The 18,424-nt window shown below is 41.5% G+C and overlaps 2 pseudogenes; both read right to left on the bottom strand.

Moving 5' to 3' along the window:
• Positions 1–14,224: 14,224 nt before the first annotated feature.
• LOC147662635 (uncharacterized) lies at positions 14,225–15,235 on the bottom strand (annotated as a pseudogene).
• A 995-nt stretch (positions 15,236–16,230) lies between these two features.
• On the bottom strand, positions 16,231–17,886 carry LOC147662634 (uncharacterized; annotated as a pseudogene).
• Positions 17,887–18,424: the final 538 nt, after the last annotated feature.

Raw genomic sequence — 18,424 nt, 5'->3', positions numbered from 1 at the left:
CCTATCAGGCACCGCACTAGGGATTATGATGTCCCTTACCAGCCAGCCTAAACATGGCGGTTCACCCGCCATGGAAAAGCAGGCGGAAAGGGACATTGGGGGCCGTAGCAGGCCCCTTTCCCCCAGACATGGGACCTGGGTATCACTGCACCATGTGGCAGGCACCGCATTTTGCCTGCCACGTAGTGCAGTGAAATATGTAACATATCCCTTTTTTTACATTGCCGCGGATGATGCAGCTAGCAGCACCTGCTGCAATGTAAAAGATATGCACTGTGAACGCCGTAGTGGCGGTCGCACTGTAAGGCCTATCATGGGGCCGTCACCTTGAAGGCCAGTGGTCCCATTCCCCAATTCGATGGCGAACATACTGAAGTCCATCTGCCATCGTAATCAGCCCCTAAGTTTGCAACCTTCTTGGTGTCTGCTTCATGCACAGACACGTTTAACATGTGCAGCATGCTTTCGGGCCACTGGAGTTAGGCAGCAATGGAGACCAAAATTATGTTGCAGTGTTGACTAAATGATGCATCAATAAAAAAGGCTGCAGTGTAATGCGGTACATTTTATGATACTTTATTATTGTGACATATTTACACATACTAACAGCCTCTGCAAAGCTTTTGCCTCATTAGTACCTGTGTAACATACAAATGCAGCAGTGGGAAAGCTAAAAGGTCAGCCTTTCCAAAGGGCCCTGCACTTCACAGTAACATAAGTCACATTTCTTTTAATAATTTTTGATACGTTTGAGCTACAAAATTGTTTTGGGTGAAATTGTTAGATTATGCAGCAGATGATGTATTATGTAGCAAATATGATATACGTATTAGGGAGGATAGGAACATTCCGTCCTTGTTGGTGAGTGCACACTTCACTTGACATTCAAGTCTTTTCAACTTTTTCTATTTACAAATCAGTCTGAGTCCCTTTTCCTGAGAAATATTATTTATTTCATATTTCCTTTGATCATTCAGTAGTTTTGCTGATTATATTTAATCAGTTTCATTTTGCCATCATTTTTCCAATGGCCTTTCCAATGCATTTCGGGTTGTAAGGGAGACCCTTCCTCAGGGGTCTGTGAATAGGAAAGAACAGGGAACTTTAGCTAGCCTTATACATCATTCATAACATAGTTTCATCTGTTTACAAAAAATGACTCACTTTAAATTTCTGGTAACTGCAGTATCATCGTTAGACAGTGTGTGATACATAGAATCCTGACTCTAGGATGAGGATACATAGGTGTATATTTTAAATAGATTCGGAGGTTTAAATCACGGGGTTTCCATGGTGTGTTTATTCACTTCATTCAATATCGGCCCTGGCATGTTAAAGATATAAATTACGTTGTGTCGGCGTTTAAATACAGTGGCAGAATTTAATCGTTAACTTGTTAGAGCATCGTGTTATTATGTAGGGCGCCGGTTATTACAGATGACTATCTCTGCCCGTATGTAAACTATGTTTAATTTTCTAACATAACTTACTTCTGTGGTTGCGATGTTAGTGTTTTCCCGTCGTCCGTAGGTTGCCGGTTGAATAACCAATCACCTAGGTAGTTAGATTTAAATCAGCCGCGTTGGATGAACGGGCTGATTTCATTTGTAGTCAGTCGGTCATGTGATCGGGATGTTCGATCATCAAAAATCGTATTTTATAGTAATATTAAAGGGATTGAGTTGTGCACTATATAGAATTAAAATTCCTAATGGGTGTTCCGAATAAGTCAATTAGAATATTAACGTAATCCCGAGATTAGTGCTAAACACGAGTGTAAATTGCAAGAATGAGTAACCAATCACCTAGGTAGTTAGATTTAGATCAGCCTTGTTGGATGAAGTGGCTGATTTCATTGGTAGTCAGTCGGTCATGTGATCGGGATGTTCTAGCATCAAATATCGTATTGTATAGTAATATCAAAGGTTAAAGAAATTAAGGTGTACACTGTATTTAATTAAAATTATTAGAGGATGTTCCGAAAGAGTCAATATGAATAGTGACGTAATTCCGTGATTAGTGCTAGACACGAGTGTAATTTGCAATGTTGATTATAATGTCGATATTTTTTGTGGGATTGGGTGGGAAAGTAAATTTCGGCAAAATAAATAATGACGAAGAACTAGTGTGTATCGGCCATGTATTCACGGACCCCTGAGGAAGGGTCTCCCTTACGACCCGAAATGCATTGGGTATATGTGGAAATATGATGGCAAAATGAAACTGATGAAATATAATCAGCAAAACTACTGAATGATCAAAGGAAATATGAAATAAATAATATTCCTCAAGAACAGCGACTCAGACTGATTTGTAAATAGAAAAAGTTGAAAAGACTTGAATGTCAAGTGAAGTGTGCACTCACCAACAAGGACGGAATTTTCCTATCCTCCCTAATACGTTTGAAGTAAAGTGTTTTTAGACAAAACACTAGGTAGAAGTTGCACAAACAATTACCCGGAAAAAAGAGTTTAAATAAGAAAAATTAGAGTGCACCGACGGACTCAAGAATTTAGCAAATATGATACATCCATAGTTAAGGGGAAAACATTTTTCCACTTAACCTAATTTTGCCCCAACATTGTAGTTGATCAGTTTGTAAGTTCCCCAAACCCAAAAGTCGAGTTTGGGCACAATTTGCATTTTAAAACAGTCCTACAACACAGGGCTACTTCTAAACTGACCTCAGGCTTCAGCAGTGCTCACATGCAAACTCAGAAAGGGCTGCTGGCCTCTAAAATGAAATGCCCTATTATATTCTAGGGACTTAAAAGGTAGTTCTAATACCCCTTCCCTATTATGTACTAGGGCCGTATAGGAGAGGTCATGCCAATGATAAGGGTACCCTAACCCATAGTGCACCTTAGTGTATGTAGGTGTTTTCACTGTATCTTTAAGTGTCTCTTTCAGAATAGCACTGGCCCTGGGCCTGTTCAGGCAGAGACCAGGGTCAGTCAGAGTCAGGTACCACCAGTACCAATCAGCAAAAAGTTGGGGAGTGCCAGGGCACAAGGCGGCTTTGCAACACTAGAGAAGCACAAACTCAGAAATTAAAACATAACATCATGGTTGGGGGGTTCTCTTTAATAATCAGAATTGATTTTTATCCTAATGAACCCATTTTCCAACATTAGGATAAGGAAAGACTGGGAAAAAATCATAAGATTCTAATCTATACCGTGAAGTTTTCATGCAGCTCTTTGATGACGGTTAATAGCTCACTGTTCAATGTTAGGATTTTAACTTATAAACTGCAAATACCAACAGAATCCAAAAGCAGTAACTCACTGACCTATTTACATGATATGCAATTTGTGATCTGCGTGGTAGACGTTGTTTGCAGCAGGCATATTAACCCACTGTGCCTACCTTACCATGAGTCAAAACTTCCACCAGACAAACCTCCGATCTCTCTCAATAAAGAACATTAATCACCAAAGTTATCTTCACATTTTTATTGTTACCTGAAAATTGCTGGAGACAAGGAATACAGCAGCAGGTACTTTTCAAACCATAATGCACTTGCAAACACGATGCCCCCACCCTAAGTCAGCGACCTTTGTTTGCTTGGTGAATGAAGATGCAAGATTCATATACATGTTTTTTTAACATTTGGTCTGATTACTATATGAGTGTAAATAACAATAAAGCATAATGCAAACTGATTACATAACTGCTTTTCTCAATATTTCACTTCAAAAGTATGCGATTGTATTTGTTTAGCGGGCGGCGATTTGTATGGGGTCACTGGAAAGTCCACAAGGTTGTCCCTGTCCCCCCCAGAATTTTAGTGTCTCCTACGCCCCTGGTGAAGAGTCTCAAAATCCAGCAATAAAGGGAATGTGTGAAGCTAATTTAATAGTGACAAAAAGTGACACTAGAAGTCCCACCAGAAGTAATCTTGCTGAAATACACAAAACAAGCATTGGCATAGCCAATAGGTCTTGAGATATTGAGTTTGTGTTTCTTTTTAAGGTGTGTTGTGCAGAAGTCTGCAGTATGCTGAAATGTTATAATAAAGAAGTGTGAGAAGCATTTTTGTTAGTTTAGTTATGATGTATAATGTACAACAAAATGACGATGATAAAAAACTAATAATTAGAAGTTATGATTTGAGGTTTCTTTTATGTTTGAATGCTGGCAACTTGTATCTGCCTGTTCTAATCGTTGCTTTTTATGGTGTTTATTGTTAAAGGGGTGGTATAAATAACAGGAGAGTGAAGGTTAGTTAGTTTGTTAGTGAGAGTGATAGATTTAGTGAGTTAATTAGTGAGAGATAGTTAGTGAGAGATTGAGAGAGTTAGTAAGAGTGATAAAATTAGTGAGAAAGTTAGTTAGTGAGAGTGAGAGAGTTAGAGAGTGAGTTAGTGAGAGAGAGTTATTGAGTTAGTGAGAGTGAGTGAGATTTAGTTAGTGAGAGTGAGAGAGTTAGTGAGTGAGTTATTGAGAGTGAGTTAGTTATGATCACCAATTATATGTGAAATGGAAATGACAGAATTTCATTGCTCCGGTTTACTCCACCCAGGAGTAAAGAAAAAAAACAACTCCAGTAACCCATGTCATACACTAACTACAGGCAGCCAGTAAAGCTGTAACGGGGCCACACCGGTGTGACGGTGAAGCACCCTCTACAGCAGAGTTCTTCAAACTGTGGGGCGCGCCCCCCTAGGGGGGCGCGACACCATCTCAGGGGGGGCGCGCACTCCACCCTTAAATGTCACTTTAGATTGTTTCCAGCTGTACTAATCATGCACATACGTCTCTATTTTGAAAGAAAACGGGAGCAATTTGCTTTCGGTTTCACATCACACGAGGCTCCCAGCCTCCCACGGCAGCTGAAACATTTCAGCCCTTGGAAATAACCATCCGGGAGGATTGCATATATAGATCAGCTGTTGAATTGTGGTTTATTTCATTCGCGTACATTTCTTCGCGTACATTTCCACTGCAAAGGATGGGATTTTGAGCAACGGTCGAAAATACATATTTTCGTATTCTTCTCCTCCTCAAAAATATAAGCAATTTCTGTCTTTAACTCTTGAATTTAAATCACGTTAAAACAAACAGAAATCTAAAAAAAACACATTAACAAAAAAGACGGATGTAAAAAAATAGCAATACATTAGAACATTTGAAAACGTTTTAGCAAAGCACAGAACCGCCATTTAACAATACATCTGCATATGCACATTTAAGAACGAATTGATCGAGGTAAAAGTACTTCCGGGTTATAGTGGGGGTAGGAAACACACAAGTCCGGCCCCAGGTAAATAAAACGCATGCAAGCAAGTAACCATAAAATAAAAGCAAGCAGTACTGTAGTTTCTCAATGCTTTCACAATAAAAGCGAGCACTGAAGCAACGCTGCCTAATGAATCCACTGATCCCAGGGGGGTCACTAATTGCCGCACACCGAGCCTTGTTGGGCTAGTCATGCTTTTGAACCCGCCTCGCCTACCTGGCACAATTCCTCATTTGATTATTGCCATTGTGGCATCAAGCAGCTCCAAAGAACAACTGGAAGCCGTCCAACTATGCCAGGAGCGAGCTGCTCGGTCTCATCATCCTTCCTGAGTGAGCCTGGTTTAACTGCAGTATGATCATCTGATTTAATTCTCAGGGCTGCTCTGTCTGAGTCTCCTTATCTTTGGGCACCAATAGTAAGGTTTATCTTCAGTCACCACGGGTCAGAGCGTGACAGTTCTACCAGGCAGGGCTCGCTCTGCTCTCTCAGCACTGGGGGCGGGCAGGGGTGGGGGGTGAGGGAGAAGGGGTAGCGAGGGGCTAGCGTCATTCCTCAGAGGCCCCCTGTTCAATCTCATGACCACAGAGTTGTTCTTATTTCAGTCACAGCGCGAAACGCACCACGCATTGCTAGATGAGATGAGATCTGATAATTGAGACACAGTAAAATCTGCAGGCGCAGGGCTGCTCTGTCTCGTCATCCTTGACGTTTAGATCTGAGATTTCATTTCAAATTCAGTCATAGAGTAATAATCTCAGCACTGGCCGCAGGGCTGCTCAGTCTTGTCATCCTTCTTAGGTACCAGGAGGGAGCACTAGGGTTAGTGTCCTTCCATTTCTGGTGCGCTTCAGCAGTTTTAAGAAGTTCTTGGAGTTTCTTGTTGCTGAAATGGCTGTAATTTCTGATATTTAGAAGTTTCCCTTGCCTTCATTGCACGATTTATGATCTCGAGAAAGTGTCACTCATTGCCGTTGAAAAGTCACTCATAATTTCACTGAAATTATAAAAATGTAACACATGGCAATCTGAAACCTTGGCAGCTATGGAGGAAGTTTTTCAAAGAAAGGAGGCAAGTTTCTCTTTAAATTGAGTAAATATGAGCATGCCATACACTCACCGTTTTATTTAAAAATTACAAAAGTGCATGTGTAATGTAGCCATTTTTCATGCATGTTTAATACATCATGTACTCGTCAGGTTGGTTTGGCAACTTCCTCCACAGTAATTCATATTGTGTAAGCCATGGGTAAACAGCATTCAGTGGGCAGATCCTCAAATGGCTCAGAAATTATAATGGGGTGGGGGTGCACAACCTTACACTTCCTCAAATTAACATGCAGTTTTTCATAGGAAAGATTCGCAGTGCATAACTCCGAAACCAGTAAATTAAAAGTCCATCATATTTTAATGGCATAGCAGCTTTTCGACCATTGTATTGTATTGTAGTATTGTATTGTAAAGGCTCTTCTATAGCGCATGGCTACTCGGAAGCATCCCAGCGCTTAACGACCATTCAATTTTCATTCCGTTCTTGGTTTGGTAAATGTTCACTTAGCTCTTTTGGAGATGCCTGTGTCGAACTGAAGGCTTACTAGCAATGTACGCAACTCATGCCTTTATGTTTATTTCTTACTTTAGGACCCCTGTAAAGCACCACTTATCGTCTGACTGAATGATGTCTGCACCTTATGTGGCATACAGTTATATAGTAATACAATCGGAAGTATAAAGACAATGGACACAAATGACAACACGATTAACATTATGACACAATTGCATCAGTAAAACCCTAGTAAAAATAATTTGCACATATTTTATCTATACATTTTTTGATTTGTACTGTGTAATAAGCCTCTGTCATTTAAACACACCCACTCACAAACCTGCAGTTTACTAAACACTCTTACTGTGTTTAACATTATTTGCCGGATATGGCTTCGGATATGCGAATGGCGGTCGATTATGTAGTGTGCAGAGTAAGGTAGTGGGGGAGGGGGGGCCCGACATCTAAAAAAGTTCAGCTGGGGGGGGCTCAACTGAAACAAGTTTGAAGACCTCTGCTCTACAGGGACAGGCTACAGACGGTAAATTCTCTACTCTGTCCACCCAACGGCAAGGACAGGATACAGCATCCATGGCAGAGTCTACTCAGGACAGAGGTGAGGGACCCGAAGGCATGCGCTAAATACAGCAATTTGTTAACATCCTTTGTAAGGTCCACCCCGGAGCAACAGGAGCTGCCCTAGCAGGGGTAGATAGCAGGGCCTGCTCTGAGAGGAGTAAAGTTTAATAGATGACTAGCTGAGAAGAGGGGTGCAGAGAAGGATCTGCTTTATTCCAAGCCCCACCCAGTGAAGATGTAGTGGCAAGAAGAGGAATTTGCCTTTCTGCCCTGCAATGGACACCAGATCTTGATGCCCTGGCAATGGAGGGCAGGTAGGGGCAGTGCAAGGATTTCAGTGGTGCAGGTGCGTAGTGCAAACAGTATGCATGGGAGGGGGTGGGCCAGGTGGATAGAAGGGACACCAGCAGGTAGCTACAAGGCCTTCAACACCCACTCCACTCAAAAACAGCCGATGTGGAAGGAAAAAGCAGGATGCACCGCACAGCACACACGGCCTACAACTACCACTTCACTCAAAAACAGCCAGTGTGGAAGGAAAAAGCAGGATGCACCGCACAGCACACATGGACTACAACTCCCACTCCACTCAAAAGCAGCCGGTGTGGAAGGAAAAAGCAGGATGCACCGCACAGCACACACGGCCTACAACTCCCACTGTACATGTCGAAGTGTAGTGTAGTTCCTATTTTCCCAATAGGCTCTGCGCATTGGAATAATACCTACAGCAGTAAAGGCCTAGACCAGACGTTAACTAGGTCTACTACTGTCGATACTAGACTTAAAGTTTTGGGTTTGCCAGCTAAGCTCAGAGTTCGCTAGAAACTTTCTCGAATGTTCAAGAGAGAATTACCTCCCCTGATTAGACAAGAAGGGATTTAGTTTCTGACAACCATAGAACATGACAACTTTGCTCTCCCCTAATCAAGAGTCAATCTCCAGAGTTGTGTGAGCACAAGGCAATTATTTTACTCAGTCAGTACGTGCATTCTTAGTCTCATCAGGATGTAGAGAAAAGGAAAGAGACGGGCGTGTTCAATAAAAAGGTGTTATTTATTGATCAGTCTTTTTTCTCATACAAGAGAAATGGATCGATATTATTGCGATACTTATAGTTAAGTAAAGTGCATACATTAGAAGCAATAGTATAAAATAATACTGTAAAAACATTGATATGGTTTCTGAGCCATATGATGTTTAAAATGATTAAAATATATTTACATACACATATACATTTGACTAAACGTACTCAACTGGTGTTTCTAAATACGCCTACCCCGTGTACCTGACCTAAGTCTAATGCGTGGGCGGGAATAGAAAGTTACAGTTTAAGTTAAGTTTGTTTTTGCCAAGTGAATAACTAAAGAATTCTCTGCGAGGGGTTATTCAGTTCTGTACCTGGAAGTTAGGATGAATGAGGAATGGTATCTCTTTCTCTGCTCTCGATATTCCAGGCTGCCTGCGAGGGCTGCCCAGAAGCGCCGGTGCTGGGTCTCTCGGCTTGAGATAGCAGCGCGTCTCTCAGCGCGTCAGGAAGGCGGGGCTGCTGCCAGCGGGGTCTGCTTCTGCTCTCGGCTTCGGCAAGTGTGGCTGCTCCGTCTTGTCACCACGCGTGTGTTTGCATAGGGCAAGATCGGCAATATTTATACCTTAAAGGTGCCGAGATTGACGTAAGGATGGACATAGATACGTCAATAAAGATGTCATACGACTTGCTCGTTAGCACATTCTTTATTAAAGTTCTCTGTGAAATCAAAACAATGGCCGCACGGATTGTCCAGGTTGTCATAGGTTTGATTTGTTATGAGAACGTCGTATGCCTTATCAGGGGCTGGAGGAATGTCGCTTGTCTAATTAGATCTCAAGCGTTATGACCTAATCAGATAACACGTTCCTGTGCCGTAGTGTGACTGCGTCAGATAACGGTATCTGCATCATGGGGAATTTCTTATCTCATGGGCTGACTGTTAGTTGACTAGCTAGTTAGTTTAACCAGAATAGGGTCAGGAATAGGGGGATCGATTCAGAACCTGTAGAAATACACGACACCCACTCCACGCTAACTATGGTCATATCTACTAATCTATGCATAGTATAACATAGTACAACATACTATAGAGTATAGTGTATACCTTACCACCCCAAAATACATAGATGCATTTTGAAATTTTCAAATATACTGAAAAATTGCAGTCATATATATTGTATGCACTTAAGCTGTATAACAATGCTAAAGTAATCACGCATTTGTATACATTATTGCTTATTTGGTATTTGAAAAATACACATGAAATGGCTCTTAATATGGCTATACAGAAAGGAAGTTCGAGACCATTTCATCACATAATAAAATATTTGTGAACATACCAGCGGGCAGCTAAAGTCTATAGAGTGTCTAAAAATAGAAATCTTAGTTCTCTAGGAATAGTTTCTTACTTTAAGCAGAAGATCAGTGTCCCGTGGAAAAATATATAGAAAAATATTTCAGGGGCTTGCTGAAAAAATTGCTGTCCGTGAACTGGAGTTAAAATTGTTCATGTGACTTTATTTTTAAAGTTGAAGGCCGAATTCAGGGAATGCTGTGTGAGAGTTTACTCAAAAGTCTCTATTTCTGTTCAGGAGAGAACATCATATCAGTCAGGCTTTCGAAAAAACTGTCAACATCTTCTTGGGAAAGTTCCACTAAGTCGGAAATAGGTGTAACCATGCATTCATTCGCATGATTGTCTCCATTGACATTCTTAATTGTATTGCTGACAGAAGGTCGTACCTGTTCGATGCTGCTTTCATCTTGAACTTCACTACTCTTCAATCGTAGTGGTGAAGCTTCCACGAATGCCGTCATCAGGATAGGCAGCCTTTGAGGGCAGCACAAAGCGTGAACCTTGGTAGGAACCAACAGTGTATCTGCATCCACTGGCGCATCCGATCGTAGAGTCAGACAGATGTCTAACACGCATTCTTCTCCGCATAGCAGACACCTTAAGACAGGTAAAACACACCTTTGCCACATAGGTCGAAATGATAGAAACCAAGTCATGTTCAGGTCTCTAAGCCGGGAGAGTCCCAGGATTTTTGATATCCGGTCCCGGTATCCAATGGCTAGGAGCGTATCTTCCATTGTCGCGAGAGTTTGTTCTGTGACATGGGTTGCCATAACGAAAAATAAGGACTAGGAATAGGATTCCTGCAATTAGTCCCAGAATAAGGGGAAGTCCGCCAAAAATCGAATGGACGAAATCTGGAAAAATACCCAATATGGCTTTGAATGGTGTTAATGCCATCGAAAATACTGTCTTAAATACCTTTGAGACCCCAGTGGCATCAGAAATATTTAAGATTTCGCTCAGGATTTCCGCGAAATGTACGGGGGAATTAGTTGATAATAATGTATGTATCTCTGCAGTCGTCCTTGCGACTTGTAGATCATACGTTTCTTTTGACGACGTGAGCCTTGTAGGCGTCTGAAGAAGCACTGTTTTCATTCTGCTTAAAGTATCTATTCGAATAGAAGTAATTTTCAAACTGGGCCATGCCCTTGCCTCCCTGTCTGGAAAGGAGCTGGGGAACAAAGAACGTCCACAGCACTTGACCTTCGCCGTTGTAGTTACTAGATAAGGAGTCCCGGGCATAAGACTACAACATCTGCGGTCTACAATTAGAATGTAACTCCCATTATAGAGTCTTTGAAAGAATGGTTCTATTTCAGTTGCAGGTGCGCCTTGCTGGTGACATGAAAGGTTGTATGAATTTCCCTCACAGGCTCCATGCAAACTAATTCCATTACACAGAAGCGTGCCGCTTAGTGACATAGCACAATTGTTGCCACTAAGAAACACTTTCTGTCCTTTATTACTGACACATGCATGTGAATAGGGCAGGTTCCATGTTGTTTTAAGGTACCCCTTTCCCAATTTCTCGTACATGCCAGCCTGTATATATTTTTGGCAGTATTGAAACCTGAAGGTTGAGATTGGAATATTTATGATTCCATGGATTATCCATTCACTGACAGGTCGTTCTGACATTGTCATTGGTAATCTTTCTAGTTTTTCAATGCTCAAGATTGTATAATCAGCACCCTTTTGCGCCATACCGATTTGTCTATCAGTAAGGTTAAAGATTTGGAATAATGACGTTGTGTTGATTAAACGCCAAGGCACATAGCCTGAACGCAGATTTTGTAACGTCCAGCCAAGCTGTACAATAGAACGCAATTGTGACTGACCATGTTGTAACAACAGTAAGTCTTGCGATAATATATCGATTGCTGAAGACACAATGCTGTCCAAAGAAAAAATTCTGGAGGACAGAGTCATTAACCCATTGTCCACTACAGAAAGTGATTTTTCCAAATTAATACGGTCAATTTCCCGTATTCTTTCTGCTGTCTCAATTTGAGTAACCTTCCAGGCCTCATTGTATGCTGCATATACAGAGGCTGCTATGAAACGCTTTTGACGCTGTTTGCGTGGTCCCATTATGAAATCACGCAAGTCAGCACCATCAGTAAATAATGTTAGGTGTTGCTTAATTTCAGGCAGTGTGGAAGTATGAAGCAATTGAAGGCATAATTTGCCCACACTGTAGGTTGTTATTATCCCTGGGTGTTGTCTTAGGGAATATCTAGGGTCTGGCCTGGTCATTTTGAACCCCTGTGTTTTATTCAGGAATCTGTCTTGACAGTTATTTGTATCTGTGGGCCAGATCAACCATTGTTTCCAATCAGGATGTGTTCTGTTTTGGTTTAAAATATGGTTTACGTCTATCTCTTCATCTGTAGAGCTATTGCTAAACATTGTTGGCTTTGGAATAGACGGTTTATTTAAATCCTTGATTTTGGCTAAGCCAAGACAGGTGGTTTGTTGAACAGTGTCATTTAAAAATATCATTTGTTCTGGGATCATGCAGGCTCTAAACAAAGCTTCTATACCCTGTACTTGCCATTCTTTTGTACCCCAAACACTTTTCAAATCAACATTTTTGTCCCAATAATCAAATCCAAAAGTATTCATTTTTTCAAAGAATGAGTCTGAATATATCAATTTTGTGTTGGTTATCATGGTTTTCATCCCTGTCTTGTTTGACAATTTATAATAAAATGTTTCAGCATTACTTGTGTTAAAACCTGAAAAATATGAATATTTGTCATATACGGTTCTTGAGCTCCCTTTTGGAGGTGTTGCACAATGTTCCCATTGATTATAATTTAAAACAGTTCTAGCTTGTGCAGATTTATGTAAGAAATGGTTACCATAGTGGTTATAGCAATACATACTATCATAATTTGTAGAACCCTGCAAATAATCATGTTTTGTAAATTTAGCAGACATCACTAAATCAGACATCCTATTATTAATGCTTTCGAAGTCCCAATCATCAGCAAATGAGTTTGGTTTTGCAAAGTCACTCAAGGAGATCTTGATTTGGTGTGGATACTTCAGGATTTCGACCGGACCATAAATTTCATAGTCAGTGTGGTCCCAGGCTACCCCACCAGGTATCGGATTTGCTGTGAAGTTGGCTGAAGAAAGTTCTGGAGAAAGTTCTCTTTTCTCGACGTGTGAAGATGTGTGTGGCTTGAGGACCAAGTTGATGTTCTGACTTGCTGTGTCCATTTTAGCATATTTTCCCTCAATGAAGCGTCCCAAAGTAAATACCATGATGAGCCAAAGTATGAGGATAAATGCACCAAAACTCACCCAAAATTCAATCCATGGAGAGATCAGATATGTTTCTTTCAGTTGTTTCAAAAGTTCCTTAGCTTTGTCTTTAAAGGATTTTGATGATGGCTGTGTCTTTGATTCACTGAAGCCTTCAGAGGAATCATCGAAGTTGATGAAGTACCCGGATGCAGTTCTGTCAATTGTTCCAATTGCTTCAGGATTTTTGTTTCTTGCAGTTTCACTTGGTACTTCACTGTAGATTGGTGTGTCTCTGCTAAATGTTTTTATTTGGGTTGTCAGAGGTCTTAGTTCTATTGCATTGTTGCATAGTCCTTGTTGTTCTTCTGTAGGCGTTTCGAATGTGATGAGCCTCTTTGTTAGAACCTCTGTACTGGTAGCAAACCTTGGTGTTCTGCTACTCATTGGGAGTCCACTTGGCCTACCGTTTGTTATCGGCCACATGTTGTGGTTTTACCAGGTTGATGGAAACAACTCGGTTCTCCTTTTTACCAGCAAGGGGCGGTAGTACAACTGATCTTGTCCCGTTGACAGACAAGACAGCAACTGCTTTTCTGTAAGAAGGCCCAAATTCCTTCTTTACCGCGATCTTCTCCCTGACTAGATCCCCGACTTTTGGAATCCAGACAGGTCTTGCTGGGACAGGTGGTGATTCTTCAGTGGTCGTTGGCTGTTGTTTCAACTGTATGTTGCTCAGGTCTTTTCTTGTTTTGTTTAAGTCCTGCAAAATAGCCAAACGGTCTTTGACATCAAAGCTTTTTTCTTTAACCACTGAAGTCTGACTATCAAGGTCAGAGATCAACATCCTAGTTCCGAATAATAATTCGTACGGACTGAATCCCTTCAGAGAATTTCTTGGCAAGTTATTTAGACTACGTTGGACACTTATTAGATGTTTGACCCACCCAGCTCCCGAACCTAATATCCTTTCCATTATAGATTGCTTTCTGCCTTAGTTTTTTCTTTACACCATCCCGTACCCTCAGGAAGGAAGTGAGAAGATTCCCGCTGGACTGTGCTCATTTGGCCATGTTTCCCCCCCGGCCGGAGGGCTAGAGTGAAAACAGTGGTCAAACGTAGCATGCTCTTAGCGTATATGCCATTTAGACTCGCAAATCTTGTATAACAGTCCGGACGTCAGCCGAGTGTTGGGGATCTACATTATAAGTGGAACTAGCCTGTGTATGTTAATCGCAAGCCCTGCTTTTTACCGATAATATTATCCGCCTTGATGCGACGAGGTATTAAACTTTTTCTCTCCCCACTGCGATCTCTGTTGCAGTTTGGGCAGTTTTTTACAAACATGGTATGATGTAGGCTCATGCCTGGCCACCAGTACCTTGATTGTAATTCTTCCAGAGAATCTTTTAGTTTGAGGTGTCCAAGACCCTCACCCCTATGAGCGTCTGCGATTAACAAGTTTCTCCTGTCCATGTTTGGAATCACTCTATCCCCCACTCCAGGGATTCGAGCAAAAGGGACGGAGTTTGCATCGATTATGTATGTGTAATTGAGTGGATAATTGATCGGTAACGCTGAGCAGTCGCCTTTTGATGACGTTTTCACCGCCAGCACTGTTTCACCGTCAATGTGTTTTAATGTACGCTTTTTTTGATCCACGGGAGCCAATTGAGTGGCTTCCGCTGCGGCTGTTTCAGCCAATGAATTCCCTGCAACGTGAACGCCATCACGTTGATGACTCAGTGAGTGAGTCACGTGAGTCTTTGGGAGTTTTTTTTGTAAAAGAGCTACCTGTTCCTAGAGCAGTTTCTGCTTTATTGGTGCATCTGTGTCATCTTTGTAACCGTTCTGAATCCATTTCTGCAAATCGCTGTTATATGATTTGACGCAGTAATATGAATCTGACACTATAAGTGTCGGGAATTCGCGATCCGCATTATCTAGCGCCATTTTCAAAGCTATTATTTCAGTTTGTCGTTCTGAATTAGTTTCTACTGAGTGTGTCTTTGTTAATAGAGGTTTCAGTTTACCTCCGCGCCACACTTCTTTTGTAATCTCACATGTGGGGTTGTATGCTTGTTCTCCCCATACGGAGGGTTGAGCATTTCCGTTTGTAAAGATTACACAAGAGTAGTGTCGTAAGGGCAGAATGTCGATTGGCAGAGGATACGTTCTTTCATATTTTAGATTTTTTAATTCTTCTAGTTCTGGTGTACGGCTCATTTTTCTAGAAAATTGTCAGCCAGGCTACACTTGATAATTCATATCCTTCGAACAGGACTGTCAGATGGGCAATTCTGGATTTTTTAAAGTTGAATTTGTAACCCTCTGCAGCGAACCCAAGTATTATGGTGTTCACTCTTTTCAAGTGAGTCTCCAAGTCATCATCTGTTAAGTAAATGTCATCGACATAAGATAATGCTTCATCATCATATAGTTGTAGTAATTCTGTTACTCTCGCTGAGAATACCCCCGGGCTGTTCTTGTACCCCTGGGCTAAACGACAGAATTGTTTTTGAGTGCCATTTACTGAGAATGCAGTTACATATCTGCTCCCTGGTGCTATGTTTTGACAAAAGAATCCATTGGAAATGTCCAAGGTTGTTTTGTATTTTTTGCGCACTATGTTATTCATTAGTGCAGCACTGTGTGAGTTTTGCACTGCAAAAGTTTTGCAACATGTGTTAAGGTGTCGGTAATCCAAAACTAGACGATATGAATTGTCTGGTTTGGAGACCGGAAACAAAGGGTTGTTCATTTGTGAGGTGCAAGTTTCAATCACCCCCTGGTATTCTAGCTGATCTAGTATTTCATTTACCTGTTTTTTAGCTTCTTGCTTAATTGGGTACTGCCTTTGTGCAGTTGGTTGTGATTTTAACTGGATTTTGTGAGGAGGAGAATCCTCATCCCATCCTACATGATTTTTATATAAAGCAGGTGCTAAGGCCACTGCCCACTTTCTAGCAAGTGTATATTTTTTATGAATCGGGATGTGATTCGAGAAGGCAGGCATAATTACTTCTTCGCCATGAGGGCACCCCCTAACAAACTCCGGTGGCCAGTCTTTTTCAGCTAGAAGGATGTCATAGCCCTTGGAGAGGTTATCCCAAAATAGTCCCCTTATTTTCCTAGTCTTATCTCCCTCTATACGTAATGTTATCTCGTATATCTTGTGGGGCTTGCTAACTCTGGTGTCTGCAGTTTCCACTTGAAGATATTCATTCGTGTCCACTGTCTCCAGATGATTCATAAGGACTTTGCGAGCTATGCTCACCTCTGCTGCGCTGTCTAGCATTGTCTGAGCCCACTCTCCGTTTTTCAGTTGTGTCCTCAGTATTCTCGGCATGGTTAACTACCTTGATACTGGCTACCTTCTTTTTAGGAAATTGTAATTTCTTTTTTAGTTGAGCAGGTTCCTTGTCTTTGGACTTGGCGTGCTCTTCTGATCGTCCTCTTCTTTCCGATTTCTGCGAGGAATTCTGAAAAGATTGAGAGGGACGTGTATCAATGTCTTGATATCTATCAGGTTTTTTAATATTATCCCTATTTCTAAGGTTATATCTATTCCCAGAGGGGTCATTCTGTGGTGACCTCTGTCTTCGGTTTGGAGATTTTCCTCTTCGCCTAGGAGACCTTCCTCTGGACTGGAATTTCTTTTCTTTAGGATTGGATTGTTTGTTTCCATCCCAGTTCTTTTTGGGTGAATTATTATTAAAAAATATTTTTTCTGGACTGTCAGTCAGTTGCGGTTTTAATGGTATTCCACCTAAACTATCTCTGCCTAGTTCCTCATAGGATTTTTCTATGATTCTGGCAATTTCAGCTGGTTGGTCTGCTATATCTGTCTCTTTTAACCTTTGGCGGATCGCCACGTTTGCTGCTTCACCTTTTATGTTGGCTAATAATATAGCCGAGACCTGCTTGAAGTCTTTCAGTAATTTCATACCAAGAGTTAAAGCAGGTTCTGGACCGTATTCATCTTGAATTTGTTTTAGCACATCTGGTATCACCGAAATGGATGGGACACCGTGCGTTTTTGTGTAGATGGAAGCAAATACTGTACCCCAAGTGTCACAGTCCTCTATGTGTGGTGCGATTCCCATTGGGAGACATATAGTCAGAATCCTGTGTTTTTCCAGCGGGGTGGTGTCAGGAAACACCGCCTCTATTTAGGTAATTTTCTGTGCCAACCAGAATGGTATTTGTTCCCGTTTAGCTGGAACTTTACCTAGGCAGGATTGGATGTTCTGTGGTGTAATTTTATTTGTGTTCCCCTGGTGAGGGGTCAGCTGTGGAAGTTTAATCGCTGGCTGAATTGTTGAAGTCCGCATTACATACTGAACTAATTGTCTATGAATTTTTAGTAATTGTTTTAGCTGTATTAACAGCTCTGCTGCAGGCATCCTATCGATGTCTGGATGTGGTGTGTATCCGGCTAGGACCGGCCACGTTGCTCCTGGTCTACCTAAAGGACCGAGCCTTGTAATGTGATTGTTATGTATTAGGGCGCCATCAAATAAGAGCAAATGCTCTTGGAATTTGAGTGGTACTTCCACCTCCTCGAAAGGAGTGTACGTTTCAGGAGGTTCCTCTATTTTGTAATAGTGGAAGTACTTTGTTACAGCATTAGCTGCTGGAAAATGTATCCATGTATAGTATACCTCTGTCTGCCGATATTCGTGTGCCTCAATTACGAATATGACTGTGCCACCTCTAGGTGTCAGTCCATTTTCTATAAGTTTTAGGGTTATAGATCTCCTTTTGACGACCGGAATGAGTATTATTTCCGCGTCTGCAGCCTGCATGGTAGCATCAGCTGCTGCGAGTTCAGTTGCTAATCTAACTGTTTCTCTTTCCTCATCACTTTCATCCATTTTACTGACCAGATGGTATTATGTTTATTTGCAGATCAGGTTTCTTTATGGAAACAAAGATTAGATGCACAATATTTTGGAACAGTGTATCCTTCAACGTTGACTATACCAAGAACCATACATAGGAGTTCCCTCCTGCGAGGTCTGGCGGATATGACCTTTCACCCACTCCAGACGTCTTTGGAGTATTTGGGAAAAGAGGTCTGAGTGAGAAAGCACGACTGAGTTACTCTAAATGTCTTACGTTAGTTTTATCGCCCTTTCCAAACACGTTGGGCGCCATGTAGTGTAGTTCCTAATTTCCCAATAGGCTCTGCGCATTGGAATAATACCTACAGCAGTAAAGGCCTAGACCAGACGTTAACTAGGTCTACTACTGTCGATACTAGACTTAAAGTTTTGGGTTTGCCAGCTAAGCTCAGAGTTCGCTAGAAACTTTCTCGAATGTTCAAGAGAGAATTACCTCCCCTGATTAGACAAGAAGGGATTTAGTTTCTGACAACCATAGAACATGACAACTTTGCTCTCCCCTAATCAA

The sequence above is a fragment of the Lissotriton vulgaris genome, unplaced genomic scaffold (genome assembly GCF_964263255.1).
Source record: "Lissotriton vulgaris unplaced genomic scaffold, aLisVul1.2 SCAFFOLD_1267, whole genome shotgun sequence".
Taxonomy (NCBI): Eukaryota; Metazoa; Chordata; class Amphibia; order Caudata; family Salamandridae; genus Lissotriton; species Lissotriton vulgaris.
This window is presented reverse-complemented; position numbering and strand designations above follow the sequence as displayed.